General features: G+C 43.6%; 1 protein-coding gene across 3 annotated transcripts in view; it reads left to right on the forward strand.

Moving 5' to 3' along the window:
• Positions 1 to 1254: 1254 nt before the first annotated feature.
• Positions 1255 to 16051, forward strand: part of LOC311250649 (serine-rich coiled-coil domain-containing protein 2-like) — a 45005-nt gene continuing 30208 nt past the window's right edge. For 2 of the 3 annotated variants that reach the window (XM_084342511.1, XM_084342512.1), the window contains exon 1: positions 1255 to 2506. The gene's annotated coding sequence lies outside the window, so the exon portion shown is untranslated. The remainder of the gene's footprint in view (positions 2507 to 16051) is intronic. The other variant, XM_084342510.1, reaches the window with a different exon arrangement.

Raw genomic sequence — 16051 nt, forward strand, 5'->3', positions numbered from 1 at the left:
TTTCCAGCAAAATATGTTCATTTACTCACCCAGATAACTTTGGTGTCATTCGGCGTCGTTCGGACGAAATTAGATCCAGCGTAGCGCCGATATATCCATATAATGCGAGTGACGGGGCATCAACACACAGCCTCTATATAACTCATTATCTACCACGAAACTAGTTCATTTGACCAATATTTTGTTACGATATGCTCGTGCTATTCCCCTCTGAGTCCGGGCTCGTCTGTTGTCAACATCCGGGGTCTGTAGGTTGACCTACTACCTCTGACCTGGAAGATGTCGTCTCTGAGCTGCGCGCGCACCCGCGACAGCCGGCTTGTTTACCTGTAGCTGCTGCTGCTAGTTTGACCCCGGATGTTGACAACAGACGAGCCCGGACTCAGAGGGGAATAGCGCTAGCATTTCATAACAAAATATTGGTGAAATGAACTAGTTTCGTGGTAGATAATGTGTTATATAGAGGCTGTGTGTCGATGCCCCGTCACTAGCATTATATGGATATATCGGCGCTACACTGGATCTAATTTCGTCCGAACGACGCCAAATGACACCAAAGTTATCTGGGTGAGTAAATGACCATATATTTTGCTAGAAATAAGGTCCAGGTTGTAAAAAACGGTAGTTATCCTTTAAGAGCCATGTGTTCTCATTGAAACAGCTGTAGAGTCCATACACACGTTGGCTACACGTCGTCTGGACAATATAACAGACAAGTCGTAGAGGTTTTACCATATTTCTAACTCAAGTACTCTTGTGCGATGGCAGTAATCTTGTAACGTAATTACTAACTGGCAAATAACATTACACAACACTGCAAAGGCCTGGCTGTCCCCGGATCTAACGGCTGATTGGTTTAGAGTATAAACTAAAAAAACAAATGCTAAACTTATGTTCAACCCATTTTCATTCATCTCACGGTTATGGTGTTTTAATTTCATTTGCCATAGTATCGTATGTTTTTAAATTTATTTCATTTTTTTTTTTTTAAAAGCAGGGTATTTTGGAGATTCACGTACCACTAGAGGGAGCCCGCGTACCACCAGTGGTACACTTACCATAGTTTGAAAGGCAGGTTTAGACTCAACTGGAGATTTTGAACTTATTTGTCTGCAGGAAACATCGTACAGAATGGACTGTACGTCTTGAATACTGAATACATGAAAATACTCAAGGGAAGTACAAGTACCTCAAAGTTCAACTTAAGTACTGTACTTGAGTAAATGTACTTAGTTACATTCCATCACTGTTTTCTGTTCCTCTCCACTTTACTTCAGAGGCAAATATTGTACTTTTTATTCATTACATTCATTTGATAACTTCAGTTACTAGTTACTTTACAGATTACATGTTGCATCAGAGCCAAAGTAGAACATTTTATTTACAATCAGTCAAAATGAAACATTTAACTCATAGTTTACAGTAAATACATAACTAACTTGTGCTTTTAATACTTAAGTACATTTAATAACAGATACTTTAAGACTTTTACTCGAGTAGCCTACTATTCATATGTGTGACTTAAAAAAACTAACATTTTAACACCATATCTTTACTTACTCAAGTTTGACTTTTGGGTACTTTCTACAAAACTGACAGAAAATGAAAGTGCTCAAGTAAAGTAGCTGATGGATGTACTTAAGTACAGTGCTCGAGTACTTAGTTACATCCCTTACTTCTCGTAACAGAGTATATTTACTACATAAAACACAAATAGTGTCTTGAAAGTGTTCCAGTGCTGAAAATGTGTGTTTTTTTGAATAGAGTCTGGTGAGGAAGGGGTTATGTTTACAGTGGGCAGATGACGTCAGTGTCAGCTGTGCCTCGCGCAAGCATTGTCCGCGTGCACGCGTGTGTTTGTGTGTGTGTGGATGATTCAGCAGCTCGTGCAGCTGCAGTCGGTCTCAGCGGCTCGTGCTCACAGCCGGATCCCAGGCGCAAACAAACAAACAGACAAACACACGCAGGGCTTTTATTATGGTATTCTCGGCTAAGCTAACAGTTAGCTAACCCGTGCAGGTGAAGACACACGTCGGAGACCCCGTAGAGCTCGGAGAGGCCGGGCAGCAGCAGCGGAGAGGCCGGGCAGCAGCGGCGGAGAGGCCGGGCAGCAGCAGCCGAGAGGCCGGGCAGCAGCAGCGGAGCGCCGCAGAGAGCAGCGGAGGGGCCGGGCAGCAGCGGCGGAGAGGCCGGGCAGCAGCAGCGGAGAGGCCGGGCAGCAGCAGCAGCAGAGAGGCCGGGCAGCAGCGGCGGAGGGGCCGGGCAGCAGCAGCCGAGAGGCCGGGCAGCAGCAGCGGAGCGCCGCAGAGAGCAGCGCCGTGTGTCCGCCTCCCTGTGGATTGTATCAGGATTTATCAGGACTTTCATCGGCCGTCGTCCGTTCTCAGACTCTCTCCGGGCGGGTTTAAGCTCCTCACATCCCGCCTGACACCCAGCTGCTCTCATTCAACCGTCCCGACTCCGACATTTCCGCATTGTGCCGTCGGATGCTCCGTCTCCCCGGCAGGTGAGTCCCCGCTCACCAACAGCGGACACACGGAGCACATTAACTCACCGACATGCGGATTTAACACACCCACGTTAACCTCCGCGGATGTATGAGCACACGTGACATTATGTACGTTACCCGTCACTTATATAACAGGTGTGTGCGCCTCCTCACAGCCACTAACCGCCTGTGAGTGAGGGCTGAGGGTGCTGTCACAGCAGGACGGTGCGCAGGAGGATCAGCGGTAACGACCTTAAAGACACGCTGAGGCGGCTCCTGGCTCTGTTACCGTACTACACACATTAAAGGAGCACTCTGTGGTTCAGGTGAGGAGATGTTAGTGAGCAGAAAGATCTGCACTGAACACACACTCTGTTTTCATGACTGAACGAACCAGCTCACCTTAAAGGAGTTTTACTTTGTTTGTATGTGGCGGACCCTGCCACCTTCCTAGCCGTTTCCGTTTATTCAATTATTGTAAATATAACAAGTCTGAGTTTGAGTACTGTGTGGAAATCTGGGCAACTGTATAAAACAGAGCCACAGGAGTGCTGACATGACCTCACGCTGGATTTAAGAGTAAAATAATATATTAAACACACACAAAGTTACTGTCAGTACATGTTTAAATCTAAAAGGAGAATCTTAAAGAAATATGTGTATAATGAAAGAAGAAGATTTACTTTCTGTTCTGCGTCTCATTTGGAGAAAACTGAGATAAGAAGGTCAGCAGTTTATGTTTCTGTAAACTTTAGTGCGACTGTGGCTCAGGAGTCTCAGGTTGCTGGTTCGATTCCCCGGCTCCCCTGGCCTCATGTCCAAGTGTCCTCGAGCAAGACACTGAACCCTTTGAGCTGTGGGTCGACTGGAGGAGTGCAGGAGTGAATGCACCACAGATGCATCCAAATCCCTTTATGTACCAAACGTAGCTTCACTTAACATGTTTATTATATCTGTTACATCTGGTTGCTGACGGGACGGACGGTCGTGTTTTTGGCGAACAAACCAGGCATTTTAAGCCACACCGCGATGTTTTGACACTAACCAAGTGGTTTCTGGGCCTAAACCTGACCAGAGCTTCACGGCGTTGAGACGAGAGAGAAAATTCAAACCTAAACAAACAGAAGTCCATTTAGCCAACACAAATGTCTAACATTTTGTTTAAAATCAATGTTTATTTGATTAAGCAGCAGATTCATCGATGATGAAAACAATAAAATAACAAAGGTTCGAGGCAGAGATAATAAATTAATAATGAGAGAGAGAGAAACAGGGAGAAAGACCTGTGGGAAGCCTCGACCACATAAAAGGATAAAAGTCAAAATTAGGACATAAAAAGTCCAAAAATCGAGATATAAAGTCATAATTATGAGTCGAAAAGTCAAATTTGATCTCATAATTATGTGTAACCATGGGAATATGTTTTTGTCCGACTAGCAGTCCAGAACCCAGAGATATTAAGCGTAGAGATATTTAAACACAGACGAGCAGAATAGTTGAGATGCTTCAGGACTGACGGAGACGGACTCGGTGTTTCACTGAGGAATGTTCTCGAGGCTCTCGGCTGCTTCAGTGGATCCACATTTCTCACGTCTTCAGCCCACATTGTTTACATTCTTCAGGTCCGTTTGGTTCCATTCATTCTGCTCTTTAACGCGCTGTTCATATTGTTTCAGTCTTCTGGTTCTGCAGGTTCTGTCATATTGTTCTTTGGCTCCGTTGGTTGGGTTCTCCAGTTGTATTTTCCTGCCGGTTCTATCGTCTGGTTCTGTGGTGATGTTTTGGATGTTTGGTTTTATCCTCCACATCTGGAGCTCCGCCGGCCCTGTTCTCCAACTGCTCTCCGATTGTTCCAGGTTCTGTCCTCTATTTGCTGGTTCTGTCATTTAGTTCTTTGTTGTGCAGGTTCTGGTCTTAAGCTTCTTGTTCTGTCCTGTTCTTTAGGTTCTGTTGATTTCATGGTGATGTCCTCCTTTGTTCTGCAGGCTCTGTTCTTGAATTGTTTTGTTCTGTAGGCTTGGTTCTTGAATTGTTTTGTTCTGTAGGCTCTGTCCTCTACTTGTTTTGTTCTGTATGGTCGGTTCTCTATGGTCGGTTCTCTAGCTGTCTTGTTCCTCAGGTTCTGCCCTCTAGCTGCTGGCTCTGTCCTCTACTTGTTTTGTTCTGTATGGTCGGTTCTCTAGCTGTCTTGTTCCTCAGGTTCTGCCCTCTAGCTGCTGGTTCTGCCCTCTACTTGTTTTGTTCTGTATGGTCGGTTCTCTATGGTCGGTTCTCTAGCTGTCTTGTTCCTCAGGTTCTGCCCTCTAGCTGCTGCCTCTGTCCTCTACTTGTTTTGTTCTGTATGGTCGGTTCTCTATGGTCGGTTCTCTAGCTGTCTTGTTCCTCAGGTTCTGCCCTCTACTTGTTTTGTTCTGTATGGTCGGTTCTCTATGGTCGGTTCTCTAGCTGTCTTGTTCCTCAGGCTCTGTCCTCTACTTGTTTTGTTCTGTATGGTCGGTTCTCTAGCTGTCTTGTTCCTCAGGCTCTGTCCTCTACTTGTTTTGTTCTGTATGGTCGGTTCTCTAGCTGTCTTGTTCCTCAGGTTCTGCCCTCTAGCTGCTGGCTCTGTCCTCTAGTTGTTTTGTTCTGTATGGTCGGTTCTCTAGCTGTCTTGTTCCTCAGGTTCTGCCCTCTAGCTGCTGCCTCTGTCCTCTACTTGTTTTGTTCTCTATGGTCGGTTCTCTAGCTGTCTTGTTCCTCAGGTTCTGCCCTCTAGCTGCTGGCTCTGTCCTCTACTTGTTCTGCGTATCACTTGTGTCTCACTTGGTTCCACCTGCAGCGTGTTCTCTGACAGCAGGAGAACAGAAGCTGCAGTTGATGTGGTGTCAGTCCAGAGGGAACCTGCTGACACTGTGACCGATCTGTTTGTGTCCATTACAGTCTGGTAGGCGTCCAGTCCGTCTGTCCATCTGTCTCCCTCCGATGTTTCCACTCGGCTGGACTGACTTTCCTTCTTTTCTTTTCTTTTGTCTGTTCCTCAACAGAGAACCAGAAATAAGAACAACTTAAAAATGTGTCACTGGTTTTATATCGTTCCTCTGTTCTCATCCTGTTGAGCTGAACCCATCTTCAGTAGATGGATGGATCCAGACCGTGATGCAGGCCTGTATCCAGGGTGTAGACTGGGCCGAGCCTTTGGATGGGACCGTCCCTCCCTGGTAACAAACACGAGGACGGAGGGAGTTTGGGTCCAACTGATGAAAGATTAATTCTCCAGGCTGTTAGGAACAAAAACACCACATGTGCTGAATAATTTAAATATAAAGTCTGCAGGCAGAGTAGGAGTTTAACTTTATTCTGTATTATTTCTGTTAAATCACAAAACAACGTGAACGTGTCGTCCGCCAGCAGCATTCAGGTTTTCTCTTAAATAACTACAGTTAGTCTGCCAGTAGTCAGAAGGTCAGAGTTACCAAAATCACAATGTTTTTTCCTACTTGGGACATAAATGACTCCAAAAAGGCAAAAAATTCAGTAGCTGAGTCTGGTTATTATTTATCGTCAGTGACTTCACCTGACACACTCTAAAAAATCAAAGTAAAGATAGAAAATAATGATTATTTTCATTGTTGATTAGTCTGTAGATTATTTTCTCCATTAATCGATTAGTTGTTTGTCCTCAAACTGATGAATTGTTTATCAAAATAATAAGGGATTCAGGTAATAGTTGACCAGAGGCTCGGGCCGATATTACATGTTATCAAATATCACAAATATTTGCCATCATATGCAATAATTGTTCCCAGTATTGTGTAGCTGTAATCGTATCTTCAGGCTCTGTGATTTCGTGTTTTCAGACTATTTTCCTTAAAAAAACTCAAGCTGATGAATGGATTAACAAAGAAGTGGGGGATTCATTTAGTAATTGATCATCGATCGTGTGCAGCGGTCAGTCTGAGTTCAAACCAGGATTATTATTGTTATTATTGTCACATAAAAACAGACTCTGATGCTGCTGTCGCGCTGTGACCCGACGTTGTCCTCAGGCCTCATGAAGTCTCTGTGGTTTATTAGTGAGAAGCTCTTAACGACCCCACTTTAAAGCACAATCATCAGTTAGCTTCCTGGCTAACGATCGCAGCCTCTCTCTGTTGCTCGGCTGCTGACTCTTTGCTTTAATGACATAAACTCTCTGACTTCTCCTCTCCTCCATCACTGAATCTCTCTCTCAGCTGCTGATTCACTCCTCTCCTCTCAGCCGCTGACTCGTCCTCTTCCTCCTCTCCTTCTCTCTTGACCTTTCTGTCGTTCTCCCTCTTTACGACTCTTTGTTTGCTCTCTTTGTCCTGACGGTTGATTCGGTTGGTAGGCTTTACATGTGGAGTTTTCATTTATTTGCTTCAAGAAAGAGAGAAACATCCAGCATGTCATGAACGAATACGTGTCTCGTTCAAGGACTTATTGATACCAGAACTCTGGTTATTTTAACGGTCGACCCAGAAGTTAACCTCGTCCTGGTTCCCTCGACAGAAAACCTTTAGGATTTTTCCGTAGTTTTTTGGATTATTGTAGAAAACAAGCTATAATCATCAGTTGCCTTTATTTTGGTGGCAGGAAGTGTTTGCTGAACGTTTGTCGACTCTCTCCTCCAGTCTTCTCTGTGAGTTTATTCGATATCTGATAGATAATTGATATCCTCCCTCTCTCTCCCTCTCTCTCGCTCTGCTGATGGGTTTTGAAAGGCAGGAAATGTTTGGTGAATCTTTCCATCTCTCTGACTGGGTGGTGACTGTCTGCAGTGTTTCCTCACTGTGATCAAATCAGCCGAGCTGCTCGTGCTGTTGTTGGGCCACTTAGTGCTGAGAGGTTTCCAGAAAGGCCTTTGGAAGAGGTCCGGTATGCTCTGTACTAGTTAGCAGGGGTGGGACTCACTGGTTACCTCACGATACGATACGCGATGCATGACCCACAAATACAGCGATTCTGCGATACTCGATACATTGCAAGACAATCGTGTAACGATGCATCGTGATATATTTCTAACTGAAGAATACAAAATGCCCATAAAAAGGTAAAGTGCAGAATTTCTCTATTTAGTCACGGGTTATGGATTTAGGCCATATTTAACCAGCCCTCATGTGAAGCTATAAACATAGTGTTGGGCCCTCAGATAGTGAAACAAGCTGCTTATTAGCTGCAGTAGCTGCTCGCAGAAGTAGGTCTCCTGGCTGGTTGGTGGATTAGCAGAGTTGAGTGCAGGGCAGTGGAGAGAAAGAGCTGCTTTGTGGCAGATTAATGATGGTGGGGGTGTTTCTGAGAGAGTGGAGGTCCACAGCTCCCAGCACAACAGGGATGTTGTCCATGCCAAGTTGCTATGAAACCAGGAGGGTAGCGGGGGGGGAGGGTGCCGGTGCTGAGGGGCTCTGAGAGGCTCCCGGGCAACACGTGCTGCCTTCAACTGCTGCAGCTCAGCTCATGTGGTCGAGACGAAGAGCTGAGTTCAGCTTCATGATCGAGTTTTCTAAAAACAAACAGTGAAAATTGATATTTTTTCTGAAATATTTTATATCAATTAGGCCTTTTTGTTGTAGAGGGTGAGTAATAACACCTAAAATATATATATCACTGTATTTAACCCATTAAGACGTCGGGCGCTGGCATTATTTGAAAATGTTCTCTAAAAGCTTCATTTCTCAGCCCCTGGAGCAGATGAAACACATTTAAGAGCTTTAGACTTTAGCTTTAATTTAAATTCAATTAAAAATCATTGCCTTTGCACTAATGTTATTAATCATTAACGAACCACAATGCATTTCTTCAGTCACATGTCTGGAAAGTGACGGCTTCATCTAAAAAACGCTCACATCACATCAGAAACACACAAACGCTGCATCTGGTTTTGTGTTGAATTTTTAATTCTGGTGTTCTTGTAATCTGATATGAAGGCTAAACAAACACAAATCAGCTGTTTGTTGTTGATGGAGGTGTAGCTGTGACATCAGACTCAGACTGTAGTCTCTCTGTCTGTCTGTGGGCGAAGCTCGTTCAGGCATGGTCCTGCTTCTTTCAGCCATACTCTGTGTGTGTGTGTGTGTGTCTGTGTCTGTGTGTGTGTCTGTGTGTGTCTGTGTGTGTGTGTTTCTTGGTTTAATGCCCAACAACACAGGGCATTCATGCTGTGTGTGTCATATCTGGCCTGAAGCTGGGCTGCCAGTTAAAGAGTGTGTGTTGAGTGTTGAAGCCTCTGAAACAGCCTCACACATCACTGAAGCCAGAGTTAGTTAGTAGTCGTTTTATACACGAAGGCACGAAAATGAAATCGGACGACTGCTCTTTCTAATATTACAGCAGAGTCGGATCAGAATCAGTTTGGGGATTTCTAACTTTGATACAAAACCTTGCAAATGATTAATATTTGAAACCATTTTTGATGGTTTGGGGAAGAATTGACACAACATTGGGCTGTGCAACATGTATTTAAATGGGCGACAAAATCAAATATAACATTATTTTTTTACCATATTTTTGACCAAGTAGACTGTACTTTGATGTCGATGTTGCAACAATACTGTAAGTTGGGACGAACATTTCAGGCAAAATGTTATCCAGTAGTCATCAGGAACTATTCCTGATAGAGTGTGTGTGTGTGTGTGTGTGTGTGTGTGTGTGTGTGTGTGCGTGTGTGCGTGTGTGCGTGTGTGTGTGTGTGGAGAGAATCGATGTGTATCAATAGATCGACTTTCATCCCATTCTGATCATCTAAAGCGTTGGTTTCCTCTGCGAGTGTCTCAGGGCAGATTACAGCGTGCGTTTCCTTTTCTGTCTGACTGGATATTTAGGCTAACAGTGAGCGTCTGGACATCAGGCCGGGAGGAAAACCTGTCGCTCATGCTCCGCAGATCAAATATCCTCCCCGGCTGATGACGCGCTCAGTCTGCCCGACGCCCGGACACACCCAGCGTCCGACCAGCAGCCATGAATAATGCAAACAGCGGCTAAATGCAGCCGTTCTATTTTGATGAGGAGTCGTCCTGACTGAGGGTGTCAGTCCTCCACTGCGATGATGATGATGATGATGATGTTTAAATGTAGAGCAGAGTGATTTAGATCTCAGAGCCTGTTGATTGATCAGAGATGACAGCCTGTGTTTATTGATTAATCATTTCCCAACCTGTTTGCTGCCGGTACTTATTGATACGTGCATTGTCAAATGACAGATTTGTGAGGCTGACACAAAACGTGAAGTAAGTAAGAAGGAGTAAAGCTGCCGTCTGCTCACAGTACAGAAAACACTTGTTGTGCTTTCCATAACGATGGTCAAAGAAATATAAATGCACCAACCCTTAAATTCACAATTATTTTAATGCTGGAGACTTGAACTTCTCTGATATCTGATGTAGTCAGTGTGGGAAGAAGTGTTCAGATTCTTTACTCAAGTAAAAATACCACACTGTGAAAATACTCCAATACAGTTAAGGCCCTGTACACATGTACACAGGTATTTCTAAAACAAAGCTTTATCAAAGCGTTTTGGCCTTCTGTACACGGAAACTCAGTCTGTACACGGAAACGTCTCAGGTCACTGAAAACGGATGAATATATGTGGAAAGCTAAAACTACTAAGATCGGCCAACGCGGCCTCACGTTGGAGGTTATATCGCCACCTGTTGCTTTGGCGTGCACGTGGACAGAGATTTATTTTAAGTACTGTTGTTGTGGACGGGAGTTTTTTAAAACCAGAGGAGGACATTTTAAAAAAAAACATCCATTTTTAAAAAACCCATCTCCGTGTGGACAAGGCCTTAATATCGTGTATTTGAAAACCTTACTTACAAACTGTGATCAGCGAAATATACTTTACTTGAGTGTTTACATTTTTTTGTTTACTACTTACATTATCTCCTCCAAACCAGTTCGAACCAGAGAAACCCACGAGTTTCCTCAAGGTAACGATGCGTTTCATTTGCTCGCCCGTTGCTGTAACTTCCAGGAGAGAGAGGGAGGAAGGTGGAAATGAGACTAAAACTTTTAAAACGTCTCATTTGTGTCTGAGTCACTCCACGCTACTTCAGGACGTTGAGTTAAATCACGTCTGCTGTTGAGGGACTCGTCGTGGCATAAATACAAACTGGACTTAATGATATGAATATTAAATATTGAAAATGGTGAAGAAGGCATCGTGTTGCTGAGATGTTTACAGCCAGTTGGAGCACACTGGCAGAGCTTAATGATACTTGGATACTGCAGCAGAGCACGGTTAATGTTTTGTGATGACTGTTGAAGATCTTTGGTGGTCTGGAGGCCACTCCATCAGGCTCTTTCGTCTCTGGACTGCAGTTTTAGACTGAGGGAATGAGACTACAGCTCAGTAATGAAGGCGGGGAGGAAAGGAAAGAAGAGGAGGAGGAGGAGGAGGAGGTTATGTTACTCTGCCCTCTGCCAAGAATATCTCTGTCCTCTGTGATCAGCATGTAGAGAGACTGAAACCACAAAAGGCCCAGAGGAGGAAAACAAGGACATGATGGGAGGAGGAGGAGGAGGAGGAGGAGACAGGATGGATGACAGCCGAGCTTCATCATAGATCAGAGGTGTTAACAGCAGATGAGGAGCATCACTTCACTCTGCCTGACTTTAAATCACCTCTTCCTCTGCTACCCATAATGCTTTGCTGTTTGGACTTGGTTTAGGTCAGCAGATCTGCTGTTAGAAGACTCACTTTCTTTCCGTCCTCTGGACAAACTGATAAAACTATCGACGCATCCAGCTCGATAACACAAACAAGTGTGTCCTCACGAGTGCACGTACGTCACACGTGGCCTTTGAACTCTGCACGGCAGCACACGGTTCACCTTATCTCTGAGACGGAGCAGCGGGAACATGAACCAAACTCATGAGATCTTACATAACAGACAGGGAGACGCTGCTGAAGGTGTTGGCAGCTTCTTATACTGTATTTATAGATTTGATTTACACATTTATGGAAACAGGCACGAGGAGATGTAAGGCAAGGCAAGGCAAGGCAAGTTTATTTGTATAGCACAATTCAGACACAGGGCAACTCAAAGTGCTTTACAGGCGCATACAATTACAGTAAAACATTTAAGATACATTAAAACAAAACATTAAAACAAGTTGAGAAATAGACATTTAAACAAAACATTAAAACAAGTTAAGAAATAGGAAAACAAAAGTCACAGAGAAAAAATAAAAGTCACAGTGCAGTTCAAAGACTTAAAATTGCTTCAGTGAAAGGCTGTGGCAAACAGAAAGGTCTTCAGCCTTGATTTAAAAGAGGTGAGAGTTGGAGCAGACCTGCAGTTTTCTGGGAGTTTGTTCCAGATGTGTGGCGCATAGTAACTGAACGCTGCTTCTCCATGTCTAGTTTTGACTCTAGGGACTGAAAGCAGACCTGAGCCTGATGACCTCAGAGGTCTGGATGGTTCATAACGTGGCAGCAGATCAGAAATGTATTTTGGCCCGAAACCATTCAGTGCTTTATAAACCAACAACAGGATTTTGAAATCTATTCTTTGACTGACAGGAAGCCAGTGTAAAGATCTAAGAACTGGAGTGATGTGATCTACTTTTTTGGTTCTTGTTAGGACTCGAGCAGCAGCGTTCTGAATCAGCTGCAGCTGTCTGATGGATTTTTTAGAGAGTCCTGTAAAGACACCGTTACAGTAGTCGAGTCTGCTGAAGATAAATGCATGGATAAGTTTTTCTAAATCCTGCTGAGACATAAGTCCTTTTATCCTGGATATATTTTTAAGATGATAGTAGGCCGACTTTGTAATTGACTTAATGTGGTTGCTGAAGTTCAGGTCTGAGTCCATTATTACACCGAGGTTTCTGGCTTGGTTTGCAGTTTTCAACATTATAGATTGAAGCTGAGCAGAGACTGTGAGTCGTTCTTCCTTGGCTCCAAAAACAATTATTTCAGTCTTATCTTTGTTTAACTGAAGAAAACTCTGACACATCCAATCATTGATTTGTTCAATGCATCTACTTAGCGTTTGTATGGGATTGTAGTCCCCTGGTGAGATGGTTATGTAAATTTGTGTGTCATCTGCATAACTATGGTAACATATTTTGTTGTTTTCCATTATCTGAGCTAGAGGAAGCATGTAAATGTTGAATAGTAGAGGCCCCAGAATGGAGCCCTGGGGTACTCCGCTTGTCATTTTCATCCTTTCAGATGTGTAATTACCAATAGACACAAAGTAGTCTCTATCATTTAGATAGGATTTAAACCAGTTTAGTGCTGTACCAGAGAGTCCCACCCAGTTTTCCAGTCGGTCCAGTAGTATGTTGTGGTCGACTGTGTCAAACGCAGCACTGAGATCCAGTAATACTAAGACTGAAATTTTGCCATTTTCTGTGTTTAAATGAATGTCATTGAGGACCTTGACTAGAGCAGTCTCAGTGCTATGATGTGGTCGAAATCCTGATTGGAAGACATCAAAACAGCCATTTACTATTAAGTAATTGTTCAGCTGTTGAAAAACAGCTTTTTCAATGATTTTACTTAAAATTGGGAGGTTCGATATGGGCCTGTAATTATTCATTACTGATGTGTCTAGATTGTTCTTCTTCAGGAGTGGTTTAATAACTGCAGTTTTCATGGCTTGGGGGAAGACGCCTGAAAGTAGAGACATGTTGACAATCTGTAGCAGATCTGGAGTCATGCAGTCTGAAACTTTTTTGAAGAACCCTGCTGGTAAAATATCAAGGCAGCATGAGGAAGATTTCAAATGTTGTATTATCTCTTGCAGGTTTTTGTCATTGATTTGGTCAAATTGTGTCATGGTGTTAGAGTTGGTTTTCGGTGGACACATGGATAACACGCCTCCTGTACTAGGTACGGTGGCACAGACCGCTTGTCTAATTTTCTGAATTTTGTCAGTGAAGAAGGATGCAAATTCATTACAGGCCCTGGTAGATAGATGTTCAGAGGCTACTGGCACAGGAGGGTTTGTTAGCCTGTCGACAGTAGCAAACAGGGCACGTGCATTATTATTGTTTTTGGTGATAATGTCTGAAAAGAATGACTGCCTTGACTTTTTCAGTTCTAAATTAAAAATGTAAAGTCTCTCTTTATAAATGTCAAAATGAACTTGGAGCTTAGTTTTGCGCCACCTGCGCTCTGCCTTTCGGCATTCCTTTTTTTTCATTTTGACAAGCGTGGCATTTCTCCAAGGAGATTTTTTCTTACCAGAGACCACCTTCACTTTAGTGGGTGCAATGGCATCAATAACATTTGTAACTTTAGAACTGAAGTGATCTACAAGGTCATTGACGGAGAACCTGGAGAGGGGAGGTGTGGAGGAGAAAGCCTCAATGAATATGTCACTGGTGTTTTCAGTGATGTAACGCTTTGAGACGACCTCAGTTTGAACATTTGTGTACACACATATATCACTCTCAAAGAGAACACAGTAATGATCGGAGAGAGCAACATCAGATACCAGAACCTTAGGAATGTTCAGACCCTTGGAGATAACCAAGTCTAGGATGTGGCCCCTGTTGTGTGTGGGCTGCATCACATGCTGAGTGAGTCCAAAGTTATCAAGGACACGACACAGTTCTTTAGTCCATCTGTCCTCAGGTTTGTCGACATGGATGTTAAAGTCACCAACAATTAACACACAATCAAAGTCAGTGCAGATAAGAGACAGTAACTCAACAAGGTCATCAAAAAAATCTGTACAGTATTTAGGTGGCCTGTAGATGTTTAGAAATATAGCCCGAGAAGATGAGTTTAACTGAAGAGCCACATATTCAAAAGAAGTAAAATTTCCATAAAACATTTGCTTGCATTTGAGTAACTCATTGAACAGAATACTAACACCTCCTCCTTTTTTATGCTTTCTAGTCTCACTTATGAAAGAGAAGTTTGGAGGGCTTGATTCAATGTGAACAGCTGCACTGTTGTCTTGGTCTAACCAGGTTTCAGTTAAAAACATAAAATTAAGATTGTGTTTGATGATAAAATCATGTATTAAAAAAGATTTTCCTGCCAGAGACCTGATGTTTAATAAAGCTAAATTAAAAGAGTCAAAACCAGCTGTGCAATCTTTTGTGACAGTTTGTGGCTGACGAGGAATGGAAGCTAAATTTAATAGATTGGCAGATTTATTAAGGCACTCCCTGTGTCTCAGCAAATTCACCATTTTTCTATTACCTGTAAACACAGGAATCGAGGAGACTACCTGAACTCCAAGGGGCCCCGGCTTTTCTGGAGGGAAGACATTAAAGATATCAACTTCGTAGCCTGGACCCGGAATGAATGTTAAATTTGACATTACACTCTTTCTTGGCAATTTAAACATTCTTTTTCTATTACCGATCATAACATGAACTGAAGAAGCTTCCAGTACACTGGGCCCCGACTTTTGCTGGGAATAGTCAGGAGTGACATCTTTAGAGCCTGGACCCATAAAACATCAGCAGTAAGAGACAGAAAGATCTAAGTGTGCTGAGCTCTTATCAGCTTGGGGAGGATGATGCCTGTGTGAAAGGGGTGGGGGTGGTGTGTGTCTTAGCTTCACCGAAGGCTGAGGGTGTTTCAGGGGAATGAGAGGAGAGAAAATTGCAGTAGGGCGGGGGGTAAACTGTGTCCCAGCGATGACCAGCTTGTTCATTTGGTCGGTGAACTCCATGAGGGGGGACGAAGGCGACAACATGCCCACAGTAGATGGTGAACTGGGTGGGGTTTGGGGTGGTGTAGACAGTTGAACCTCACAGAGAGAATCCTCTTCCTGTTTGTCCTGACATCTCTCATGAGTGGAGCTCACTTCAGCTGGGGGTTGTGCTCGGTTTCCTTTGTGATTATCTCCTGTTTGTTTCGGCCTGTCTTGCCTCTTGTCCTTGGTGGAGGGAACAGATTGGTGACGCAGGCAGAAAGATATGTTGGACATAAACAGTTTGACTCCTGACCTATTTAGGAAGAGTCCATCTTGCTTAAAAAGATGTCTGCGGTCCCAAAAGAAATTGAAGTTGTCCAAAAAATACATAGAATGGACATTACATGCTTTGGAAAGCCATGTGTTCAGTGCCATCAATCTGCTGAATCTCTCAGCACCTCTTCTGACTGGTGGAAGGGGGCCACTGATTAAAACCTCAACATCCAGGGAGCTGACTGTGTTCAACAGATCAGTAAAATCTTGTTTGAGCATTTCAGACTGCTGCTTCACAATGTCATTCATCCCCGTATGCAAAATGATCTTTTTGACAGTTGGATTTGCTGCAACAATACCAGGGATTCTCGCTGTCATGTCAGGAACCATATCCTTTGGAAAACAGAGAACCTTCATGTTTTCACCGCACATGAATCTCACATCTTTAACAGTGGCATCTCCCACAATCAGAGTTTGGGGCCCAGTCGTTAGCTTTGCCTGCGGCCTGTTAGCTTCTAATTTACGTTCAGACCTTACCCTTCTCTGTGGCGATGAGTGGTACAGGTCATCAGATGGAGATGCGGAATCTCGGCGTAGTGGAGCAAATCTGTTTTGCATTTTGATAGTTTGTTGTACGGGATGTTTGCTGTTGGTCTTTCCTTTAGCAGCTGACCACGGCTGTGTCCTG

This window comes from Pagrus pagrus (genome assembly GCF_965226575.1).
Source record: "Pagrus pagrus genome assembly, chromosome: 21".
NCBI lineage: Eukaryota > Metazoa > Chordata > Actinopteri > Spariformes > Sparidae > Pagrus > Pagrus pagrus.